Genomic DNA, 11501 nt, shown 5'->3' on the forward strand with positions numbered 1-11501 from the left:
CTTAGTACAGGGAAAATGGAAGTTACATGGCCAGGATCCTCACCTGATACCCAGTGTGTACGTGCAATGGGGTAACACTTAGCCCACTGTGCAGGTGCATGGTTGATGCCCATTGGCAATAGCCCATTATTACCAGTATTGATGTAAGAAAGTTTTGCCCAGTGCTAAGGGCAGAGGGAAGCAGGAGAGCAGATCCTAAAGAAGACAGCAAGAGAGCCGGAGAGAGGAGAGCAGAGCCTGGAGCAGAGGCTGAGCCGGGGGCAGAGATGGAGGTGGACAGGATTCTAGTGCTTAACCTACTGCCCGGAGAATAAAGCTTGCTATGAGCCTCTTTTTATGTGCATTGTTCTGTCGTCATTATGTGGTTTCACAAAATCTATAGTGAAATTATCTAGGGCTGAAACCCTCAGGCGACACACTTAAGTTATTAACTTATTTGTGTTTATATACCTAACATACTAATGTTTCTTGTCTTTATAAGCTACTAACCTATACATTAATTGTGCTTAGCATATATTATGAGCATCTTCTATCTCTGTTGCTTTTCTTATCCTTGACAAATTGAAAACTCTAGAGGCAGAGATATCTCAAATAAGAGGGTTTACTGAACCTTTACAGATGCTAGACAGAAAAAGGACTGAGTCCTGGGACAGGAAGCTCTGCTTCTTCAGAAACAACTTGTCTGCCAGACTCAAGAAACAGGACACATTGATGAGGGGTCCCAAGGAAAGACAGTTCTTTAAATTCACATTGGCTGGGTCAAGGTGGGTCAAGGAGAAACAGGGGAAGTCTGGGAATAGGTGGTTAGTCCTAGAGAAGTCTTGTGGATTGGTTGTTGATAATGGTCAGACACTGGTCATGTGCAAGGGGAATATAGTGGTTCTGGGGAGCCATCGGGATGATGGTTGAAATGAATTCATCCAAGAATGTGGAGTTTCTGGTTAGCTCTGTCCTGTAGCTGTTGATTGATTATCTACCCTTGTCTCTCTCATTCTCTGGACCTTATGTCACTTTATTTACGACATTTTAGATTTTTTCATCATCCTCTGTGTCAGAATTGAAATTCTTAAATAATGCAGGAAATGTGCATTGCAGTAGTTATTTCAAAATGAAGTTTCTGATCATGTTATTATAATTATTAACTGAGTCACATCAGCCATGACTAACACATTTAAGCAATTTAGATAATAAACCAAAAGAGGGAGAATTGTAGGCTCCAAAAAAAACCCTCTTAACAAGACTTAAGATTTTTGCTTTTACATAATTCCTCTTACCTAACATGAAGGTGGCCTTTTTTTTTTTCAATGTATTTCTTTAGTCTTGTCGTATTTGGAACTAGCTTAGCTTGAGTGACAGTAAATATTCAAAATAACAATGTCTTAAATAAAATAACGGTTTATTTCTCTGTCATGTATGTGAAAGAAGTTTTCCAACTAGCAGGAATTGGGTGGTGGAGGGCAACCCCCCTTCTGGAAAGTTAAACAAGAGATGTTTATTTATAAGGCATCAGCTGGAACTTGGTCACATGACCATGCCTAACTCAAGGGATCTGGAAAATGCTGTCTTTTTTCCCAATTGGCCATGAGTCTAGTTAAAAATTAAGGTTTAGGAAAAAAAGAGATAACATGTATTGGAAGAGGGATATCAGGCTCTGTCACAAAAGTCCCTGGACAAAAACAGTTTCCACTAAAGTGTAAAAATGTAATTGACCTGAAAACAGAACTAATGTCCTGCCATCTTGTGGGAAGCCTATCATTATCTCTCCAATCTATAACTCAGTGTAAGCCCAAATCCATATCATTGCAACTCCTCCTAAAAAGTGCATAATTATGATCATGTTAGCATATGATTAAATATTTTTCTCTAAGACTTTAGACTCAGAACAACCAATAATTATCTTGTGCAGCGTACTTAGCAAATGTACCTCATTACCATAATAATATCAAGATCATATCATTAAACCAAATATAAACCTTTGGAAACAATTAAAAATGAACCCAACACTCCCTAAACAGGTGCATGCTTCTCTTTTCTAAGTCAAAGAACTCCTATCCTTTCCTATTGCTGGGGTTGTTTTCCCCCTGAAATTTACAATTGCAGAGAAGCAAACTTCTCGTCTGTCTTTAAACATGGGCAGAGTAATTTGTTGAAAGCTAGAGTTTTATGCATTTCTCTTCTAATCATTGGTTCTAGTCATTTGAAGTGGTTCATCTCTAGACTTCCTTTCATCTTCTTTAGTAAGAAGTGGCCTCCATAGACCTTGTAATTGGTTTCCACATTCAATTTTCATTCATTGATGTTTCCCTACAAATAAAATTGCTGGCATTTTCCAATTCTCAATTGGGAGTATCAGTTAATGATATCTACCCACCTGTTTTGGAAGAAAAGATCTAAGATGGCTATGCAGGAGGGCCATAAGGCTATCTTCACTGTACCTTATAATCCCTGAAGTCTGTGTGTGGGATCTCATAGTCATTAAAACAATTTCTCATTGCCAGACATCATATACTGAGGTTTTATTTTATATACATTAGCAGAATTTTATTGCTTTCTTAAATAATCATATACATCTCTTGTTTGTTATGTTCTTGAGTATTTTGTATTAGTTGTCCTTGAGATCTTTTCCCATTGTATTTTATAGCTCATTATTCTTGGAAAATAAGACAACCATTGACTTTTATATGTTATTTTTGTAGCCAGCTACATATATACTTTCTTACTGTTTGAAGTTTTTTACTTGATTCTCTTGGTTTTCCAAATATGTAATATAATCTTCAAATATTTATGTCTCATATTTTTTTCTCTTACCTGTTTCTTTTTTAGGAATTTACTGCTAATCACCATGGGGAAAGATAGTTTCCTGGTTTATAAATTCTGACTCCATCTGGGATGCTAGAAGCTTTCTCCTTATTGGCTGAATTAAGCCTCACAGCTACTGACAAAGTAAGTATTATCACAATTCACTAAGAGAAAATTGCCTAAGGTCACAAAAGTAAACAAGGGAAATAGATGTTTTTTGAATCCAGGTTTTTTCTAAAATTTCATGTATTTTCTACCATTTCACAACATAACTGCAAAAGGAAAAAAATGAAAGATTCAGTAAAAAAGAATATATTCTCCAGCTGGTAGTGGAGATTTATATGGGATAATCATAAATCAGAAAAGTACTTGTTCCAGTTATATGTTGTTGTGTGATATATATAACCCCAAATTCAGTTGTATAAAACGACATACATTTTATTATACTCATGGATTCTATAGGGCAGATAGTTTGGACAAGGCACAGCGAGCTTGGTCTGTCTCTCTGTAGGACGCCATGCAGCATGCTATGTTCTGCCAACAACTGTTTGCTACAGCTCATATTCCAGGTTTGGCTGCAGAGGTGGAACGATGAGGCTAAAGAGTGAGACGATAGATTTTGAAGCATCTTGCCTGGCAAACCAAGGAGTTTGGATGTTACTCTGCAGGTAGCCCTTAAAGGGACATGATCACATTTGCATCCTAGTTTATTCTGGTTGTATTTTGAAAGCTGTATTAAAGCTGCTTGAGGCAGGAGGCAAGAGAATATGTTATGAGAGATGATGAATGTTTTGACTGGGGCAATAGTAGAGAGAACTGCCATGACTTGCTGGTGGATTATATATGGAAGTTTGGAAGAGGTTTGAGTCTAGGAAGATTCAAGTTTTCAGAATTGGATTTCCCAGCAGATGGTGATGCCATGCAGGAGGCCAGAATGACACAGAGGAGAAGCAGAATGACATGGGTAATAGACTTCATTGGGAAACATTACATTTGAGTTTTCTGTGGGAAATTTTCCCCGTTACCACAAGGGAACTGTCAGGTAGGTAGTTGGATTTATGAGTCTGAAACTCAGGGGATCAATCTGTGCCATAGTTTGAGGAAGCAGCATATAGATGGAAGCTGAAGCCAAGGGAGTCCATGGGATTTTAAGGAGAGGTTTTCAGAGTGAAAAAAAAGGACAGAGCACTGAGAAGTAAGAATATTTCCATCCCAAACTGAGTAGGAAGGACAGAGGGATAGAAGAACCAGGAGAAAGTGGTTTCTATAAAGTAATTGAGGGAGAAATTCAAGTTTTTAGTTCAGTTTCACCTGAACTTTATGACTGAAGCAAAGATACTTTGTCTCTTCACAGTGCTAAAGACGGAGCTCCTCCATAAGTTACCAAGGGAAGAAATGTTCAGTGATAACCGAGGATGCTGTCGTGGTTCATGGTTTTGCCTGCCCATTCTGTTTTCTTCCCGCAGTTCCCCAACCTGTCTGGCTCCGCGGGTGGACCAATGACGTAGGCTCAGCCAGTCATAGGAATCATCTTGTTGGCCACAGTGATTGGTTCATGGTTTGTGGGTGAGAGGAGCATGCCCTGGGAAATTTCAGTCTTGAGAGAAAATATACAAAGGCAGAAAACAGTTGAACTACATCATTTTATGGCAGTACTCAGAAGTTTGAAGATCTTTTGCAGCTAAGATTCCTAGACCTGCCCTTGTTCTTGTCCTTCCAAAGCCTTTATCATTCAACGCCTTTTTTCTTGGCTGTGAGCTACCCTATTTCCCTAATCCTCCCACTTCTTCTGGAGTCATTTCCTATTGCTTGCAATAAGAGTTTTTATTGGCTGGTTTCAACAGCTGATATTTTTTATATATGGTGTCTGTTCCAAATGTCTAGTTGTTCAATGCATTGAATATGATCCCTGTTACCACCAACAAACATTAACTGTTTCAGATGTTTTAACTTACTGAGGAACAGAGTTTGATTTAAAAGGAAGCTATAAAACACCAAAACCAAGTAACCCGTAACTTATGACCCAATTATTTTCTAGAAATATCAGTCTAAGGTGAGGCTTTGTAGGTTGGAAAATGCCTGAAATTTTCAGGGCTTTTGCCTTAGAAGGACAAATGAGGGAGCATGTTCAGGGTGTTGGCCAAGAAGCTATTGAAATGAAGTATCAGGAAGAAAGTAAAGTTGGAAAGGGGCTCATCGATTTGGAAGTTAACGTAGAGATCTCCATGGGGCCACAGAGAAGGTGATAGAGCCAGGCACACATATGGGATGATGTCAGCTTATGGCTTGAGAATGAAGGGCTGGAGTGCTGTTATTTAGTATGTATAGGAACCCTGAGTGATAAATTGTAGGATGTAAGAATGGAGTTAATGAAGTGGAAGCTCACAGTACTAGTATGTTGAGGAACAGCGAAGGTGAGAATTTGGGTGAATTTGCTATATGGGTGCCTGGCATCTTTTAGGATGTCTTGTGGAGAAAATTTAAATGAAATAAACATAAGTGGATTAAGAAATATACATTATTACTGTTGCATTCTGTTTCACTATATCTTGACAGATTAGATTTCAAGTTGTTTAAGAATATTTCCTTGACTCCTAACTTCCATTTCGTGATAATGGATCTAAATGCCAGTTTTTCACTCACTTTAATCATTAACATTTTATTAACACCTGTGCTGTGAGAAAAACATAATGTGAATCTTAACAGACACTTTATAGATGAATATGCTTTTTGAGACTAAAATGTAGTGTTTCTGAATTCGTAATATGCTGTAACAGTACTCTCTTTAAACAAGAGTGAGTGTATCATCTTGATGAATTTTCTCTTGAGAATATATTTTCCCATTTTCTGGTCTCATTTACTTGAAATCATTTTCTGCAGTTTTATGGAATAAAAGTGTAAGTATGTATAAGTCACGGAGATGGCCATTTTGCTTTGAGGTGTAGTTAGGTTGAATCAATATGTAGAAGTGCTGAAACTGGGAAAGGTTTCTGATTTAAATAACACCAGTATTTATTTCATAAAATATTGTCTTAAGAAGAGGCAATTACAGTGGCTGCTGAAAGAACAGGAGTATCCAAAGCAATCGGGAATGTGGTAATTCAGAGAAAACTTGTAAATGCCCATAGTAAACAAAGCAGGCCGACACAATGTTCAAGATCAACCAAAGAAAACCCAAAATTGTTTGAGTCCTCACTTTACTGCTCCTTTTAATTAAAGCTATGTGACATAAAGTCCATAGCTGCCTTTTTATATTAATAAACTCTCAACAGACCATATACTTTCACGTTTCCCTTTTCAGGTTTAACAATACTTTACATTTTTTTCACGAAATATATCTAGGAAGATATTTCCAAAATATTTATCAAGTATTTTTCCATTGTTCCTTAAGAAATCTTTCTCTGATTCTAATTCAAAGTTTTCTGGTACAATTAAAAGCTATGGAAGGAGTTACATGTATTTAGTGCTTACCACAGAAACAGCTTCTTTAAAGTCCGAATAATTCAAGATGCTGATTCAATAAACTAAGCAAAAACTGTAGCTTGTCTTTTAGGCCCTAAAAATACAGCAGACGAAGTCACTTCTCTGGGTCCCTGAAGGGCTGGGCGAGGAAGATGAAGAGGACCAGAGGCAGATATTTCAGGGGCAAGCACTCTGCAACTGCAGGTCTCTGTCTGAATAACGCTGTTTTCCTTCTTAGAATGGCCTTTGTTTCTCTGCTTAGTGGTTTCAGCACAAATGTCTTTTCTCTGTGAAGTATTCTTTCATCCATGTTCCCTGACAGAGTTCATCCCTTTATACACATCTCTTCACAGATATGCATATGTAATCCATTCTACTGTAATTATTTACTTAATGTCTGGATAGTGAGGTTTCTCAGAAGTCCTTGTGTCTGGTTCAGTGCCAGAAAAGGTATATTCACAATAAGAGACTTATTATCATTAGAATGGTTACTTAATTTAACACATTAAAACCATCAAGACAGCAGACTTTCTAGAAGTGGTATAAAGCTGTGCACAAAATTAGATGTTAAAGAAATTAGACATTCTTTACCCTAATGTCTCTTAGTCCACCTGTCAGAATTGTAAGTTAAGGGGGAGTGCAGCTGACTCAGATGGTTGAGATTTGGACTTCCTGAAATCACAGAGAGAGGGGCAAGCATAGACTGAAGATGCACAATAATGACCATCTTTTTATAAAGAAACAATAATCTAGGAACCATATTGACATGTTCTTGAGATCAGAGATAAACTTAGTTGTATGTAACATGGTATTTCTAATCCAAATTAGTACTGTCAGCATTCCAGAAAGTGCTTTTGTGAATGGAAGATTCTCACGGACTAATTCAAGAAATAAGAGCTGGGGAAGGAGGGAGCCTGCTGAAGTCAGGACAGAGAATGGGCTGTGTCAGCTAGATTCCCTATCAGCTTGAACATTTCCCAGATGCGTGGATTTGAGTGTGTGATTTAGTCTTCTCTGATTTAATATTATTATCTATAAAACAGGGAAAATATTTGCTTCACTGTTTTGTTTTGGTAGTGAAATGAGACTGGTGTCTAATTTATCTGCCCTGAACATTGTAGGTATTAATAAAGTTGAATCTCCGTGCTTCTAAATCTTCTAAAATGTAGTCAATATTTATTCCATAGTTGAGGAGTTCTCACATTTTAATGTGTACAAGAATAGGCTTGAATTCTTATTAAAATGCATACTCAATGCATTCTTGAGTACCACCATCAGTAGATCTGTAAGACCCAGCCACGGAACCTTCTGATGAGTGTGCTGGCCATTTGGCTGTAGGTGCATTTCTGACTGCACAAAACACTCCTCAAACACTGTTATGTAGCCTGGTAGATGTGTGGTGTGTGTGCAATGTGTTTATGACTTTATGAGGGTTATAGTTCTGTGACATTACTTTAAGTCTACAGCAAAAATGAAAAGTATGGGTTTAATTGAGTTTATGACAGAAAAACTTGCAAGATTCTAAAGTATGCTATCTTCTTACTGTGAGAAATGTCCCTTAGCTCTCGTATTGTCCAAACACAGCAACCCCAGTCTACTTGTCACCCTGGCTTGTTTTCAGCAAGAATCCTGTGAAGGCCGTTTAGCAAATATTTCCCCAACCCTTGGTGTCTCCATTTGGTAATTTTCCATCCACTGACCCCTCACTTTGTTCCTGGCTACAAAGCCCACTTTTCTTGTATTTGGAATCGAGCCTAGTTATATACTGAGATATCTGTACTCCTAATCACTACTTTCTGGCTGTGGTCCTCTTTTACAATATATAAATGTCAAGTCTCTTTTGGCACCTACTGAATGTGGCTCACCACAGCACCTACTGTGCATTTTTATGAGTAAGTAATATAGAGAAGGTACCTTTTCCAGAGTTCTGTGTGTGGGCATTCTAAGCCCCTCAGAGCATTTTACTCTACCTTCTGAAACTTGACTCCCCCACATTCTCAGAGCTTCTACAACCTCCCTTTCTTTAAATGGCAAGACTAAAGTTTTCCTAGCAACCTTTTAAAAAAATTTACCTCTCCTTATTTCTCCCATTCCTTAGCACCTGGTAATCAATTTTTTTCTGTGTCTTTTCTATGAATTTCTATGAATATTTTTTTTCATTCCACATATAAGTGATACCATGCAGCATTTATCTTTCTCTCTCTGGTTTATTTCACTTAGCATAATGTCTTCAAGAGCCATACATGTTGTCAAAAGTGGCAGGATTATTGTATATATATATATATATATATATATATATATATATATATATATATATATATATATATATATATGTATACACCACATCTTGTTTATCCATTTGTCTGTTGATGGACACAAGATGTTTCCATATCTTGGCTATTGTGAATAATGCTTCAGTAAACATGGGGGTGCAAATATCTCTTTGATGTCTTGTATTCATTTCTTGTGGATGTATATACAGAGTAGAATTGCTGGATAATGTGGTATTTGCATTTTTAACTTTTGGAGGAACCTCATGCTGTTTTCCACAGTGGCTGCACCAATTTACCATCACAACTACAGTGCCCATAAGTTCCCTTCTATCCATAGTCTTGCCAATACTGGGTTTTTCTTGTCTGTTTGATGACAGCCATTCTAACGTATGAGGTGATATCTCACTGTGGTTTTGATTTTCACTTCTTTGATGATCAACAATGTTGAGCCATTTGTATGTCTTCTTTGGAGAAATGTCTATTCAGTTCCTCTACCAATTTTCAATCAGACTGTTTTTCTTGCTATCGAGTTGTATGAGTTCTTTATATATTTTGGATATTAGCTCCTTATCGGATATATGATTTACAAATATTTTGTCCCATTCAATAGGTTGTCTTTTAGTTTTGTTGATGGTTTCCTTTGCTGTGCAGAGCTTTTAAGTTTGATGTAGTTTCACTTTTCTTTTCTTGCCTTTAGTTTTGGTGTCAGTCCAAAAATTCATTGCTTGACTGATGTCAAGAAACTTACTTCTATGTTTTCTTCTATAAGTGTTATGCTTTCAGATCTTATTTATATTCATGTGTTTAATCCATTTTGAGTTAATTTTTGTGTATGATGCAAAATAGTGGTTCAACTTCATTCTTTTGTATGTAGCTGTCCAGTTTTCTCAACATTTATTAATAAAACTATCCTTTCTCTATTGCTTATTCTTGGCTCCTTTATCATAAATTAATTGTATGTGCACGAGTTTATTTCTGGACTTTCTGTTCTGTCCCATTGTTTTATGTTTCTGTATTTATGCTAATATCATACTGTTTTGATTTCTATAGCTTTATAATATAGTTTGATAGAAGTCTTCGTGGGACACTTGCCCAGTACCATTAAAATTTCTAAAATAATATCTGGCAGTCTTTCCTGTAAACATACTATATTCTTTATATCAAAACTCTGATTGGCAAGTGATACAGTATCAAGTTCAATGTCAAAGAGAAATTTATTGACTCACATAATTGAAAAATACCTGGCTAAGTTTAGCTTCTGATAGCTTATCCAGGAGTTCAAAAATGATGATTAGCATTCAGTTTCTCTTTATCTTTTGGCTGTGTTTATATTGTGTTATTTACATATCCTGGCTCTGGATGATGGCTTTTGGAAGCTCTAGGCTCACATCCTCTTAGAAAATGGCACTTTTGCTGGAGAAAAGAGAATATCTGTTTCTGGTAACTCCGACAAAAGTCCAGGCGCTTACCATGATTGGACTATTTTGAGTTACTTTCTTATCACTGTAAAGGAAAACAATCTTTTAATTAACCAGGTTTAGGCTATATGTTCCACAAAATTTTTTTTGGGTCTCTGGAACTTTTTTTTTTAACATAAGTTAGTACATATGCTTATTTAATATTGCATCTGTGCTTTCAGATCTTTGTAAGTTTAGCATAGATTTTTTTATCGATGTATCATTGATATACAATCTTATATTGGTTTCGAATATGCAACACAGTGGTTCAACAGTTACTCGTATTATTAAATCCTCACCTCCACTAGTGTGGTTATTATCTGTCAACATAGAAAGATGTTACAGAATCATTGACTACAATCTCCATGCTATACTACTAACCCTGTGACCAACTTTCCTTATTTTCTGTGTTTGGGAATTCCTTCCCCACCTCTCCTTCTGGTGACTTTCTGTACATCCTTTTGGATCCAAGCCAAATGTCACAGTCTGCTTAAATGTCACCTTATCAAGGGGATTTTACTGACCACCCTGTTCTGTCTATATTCTCATTCTTTTACTCAAAATTTTTATTCGGCACTTGCCACTTGACAGATTATATATTTTCTATTTCTCCCTATTAGAATGTGAACTCACAAGCACAGGAATTTTTTACTCTGTTGCTCACTGTTATGTCATTAGTGCTACGAATAGTACCTAGTGTCTAATAAGTGCTCAATAAATATCTGATGAGTGAACAAATAACACTTTTCCTACCTCCTTACTGCAGTCTTGGCAACTCCTTCCTCATGTCTGGTCAGTACTTTGCATACATTTAGATTCTAGTCCTAGCACATTGTGCTCTGTCTCCAGGGATATGTGTCCCTGGCTGGACAAATCAAACATTTGCTTAGTTGTATCAATACCTCTCTCTACTCTTGGAGCTCTAAGTCTTGTAAATTATGCTCCCACTGTGTATTAAGGCATCTGTTTTATTTTCAAGATCAATTTTCTTAATTGGCATCATTAGTCTGACTGTCAGCTTCAGGGAATGTTGACACTTCTCAATTACTCTTTGTTAATTTATTCATGTTCAGTTGGTATTTATTGAAGCCGTGCTCAGATATTGGGAGAGTTCAGGTGCTTAGAGTATAAGAAATAAGGAAGTATTTTTACCTAAGATATATATAACTCAATACTTAAGTGTATTTTATGTTTTATTCTAACCTCACTTCAAAAATCAACCACCATAACAAGGCAATTATTAGCTTAATTTTCTGCGATTATTGCTTTTCCATCATCAACTTTGCTGTATATTTAGCAAATAAATGAACAATCAAAACCCCCAAAAGACAAAAACAAAAAAAATGGCCCCAAAAGGGTAGGAGACCTACGTTAGCTTCATGGTATAAAGTAAGTCATTTCATTTGTCTGAACTTTCAGGTAATTTCCCCCTCCATCCTCACAGCCCCTTTTACTTTCTCTTCTTTACCCCATTCAGCCCCTGTACCCATTTCTAGTTCCTTTCCCTCTC

Source organism: Manis javanica, chromosome 5, assembly GCF_040802235.1.
Source record: "Manis javanica isolate MJ-LG chromosome 5, MJ_LKY, whole genome shotgun sequence".
In the NCBI taxonomy this organism is placed as follows: Eukaryota; Metazoa; Chordata; class Mammalia; order Pholidota; family Manidae; genus Manis; species Manis javanica.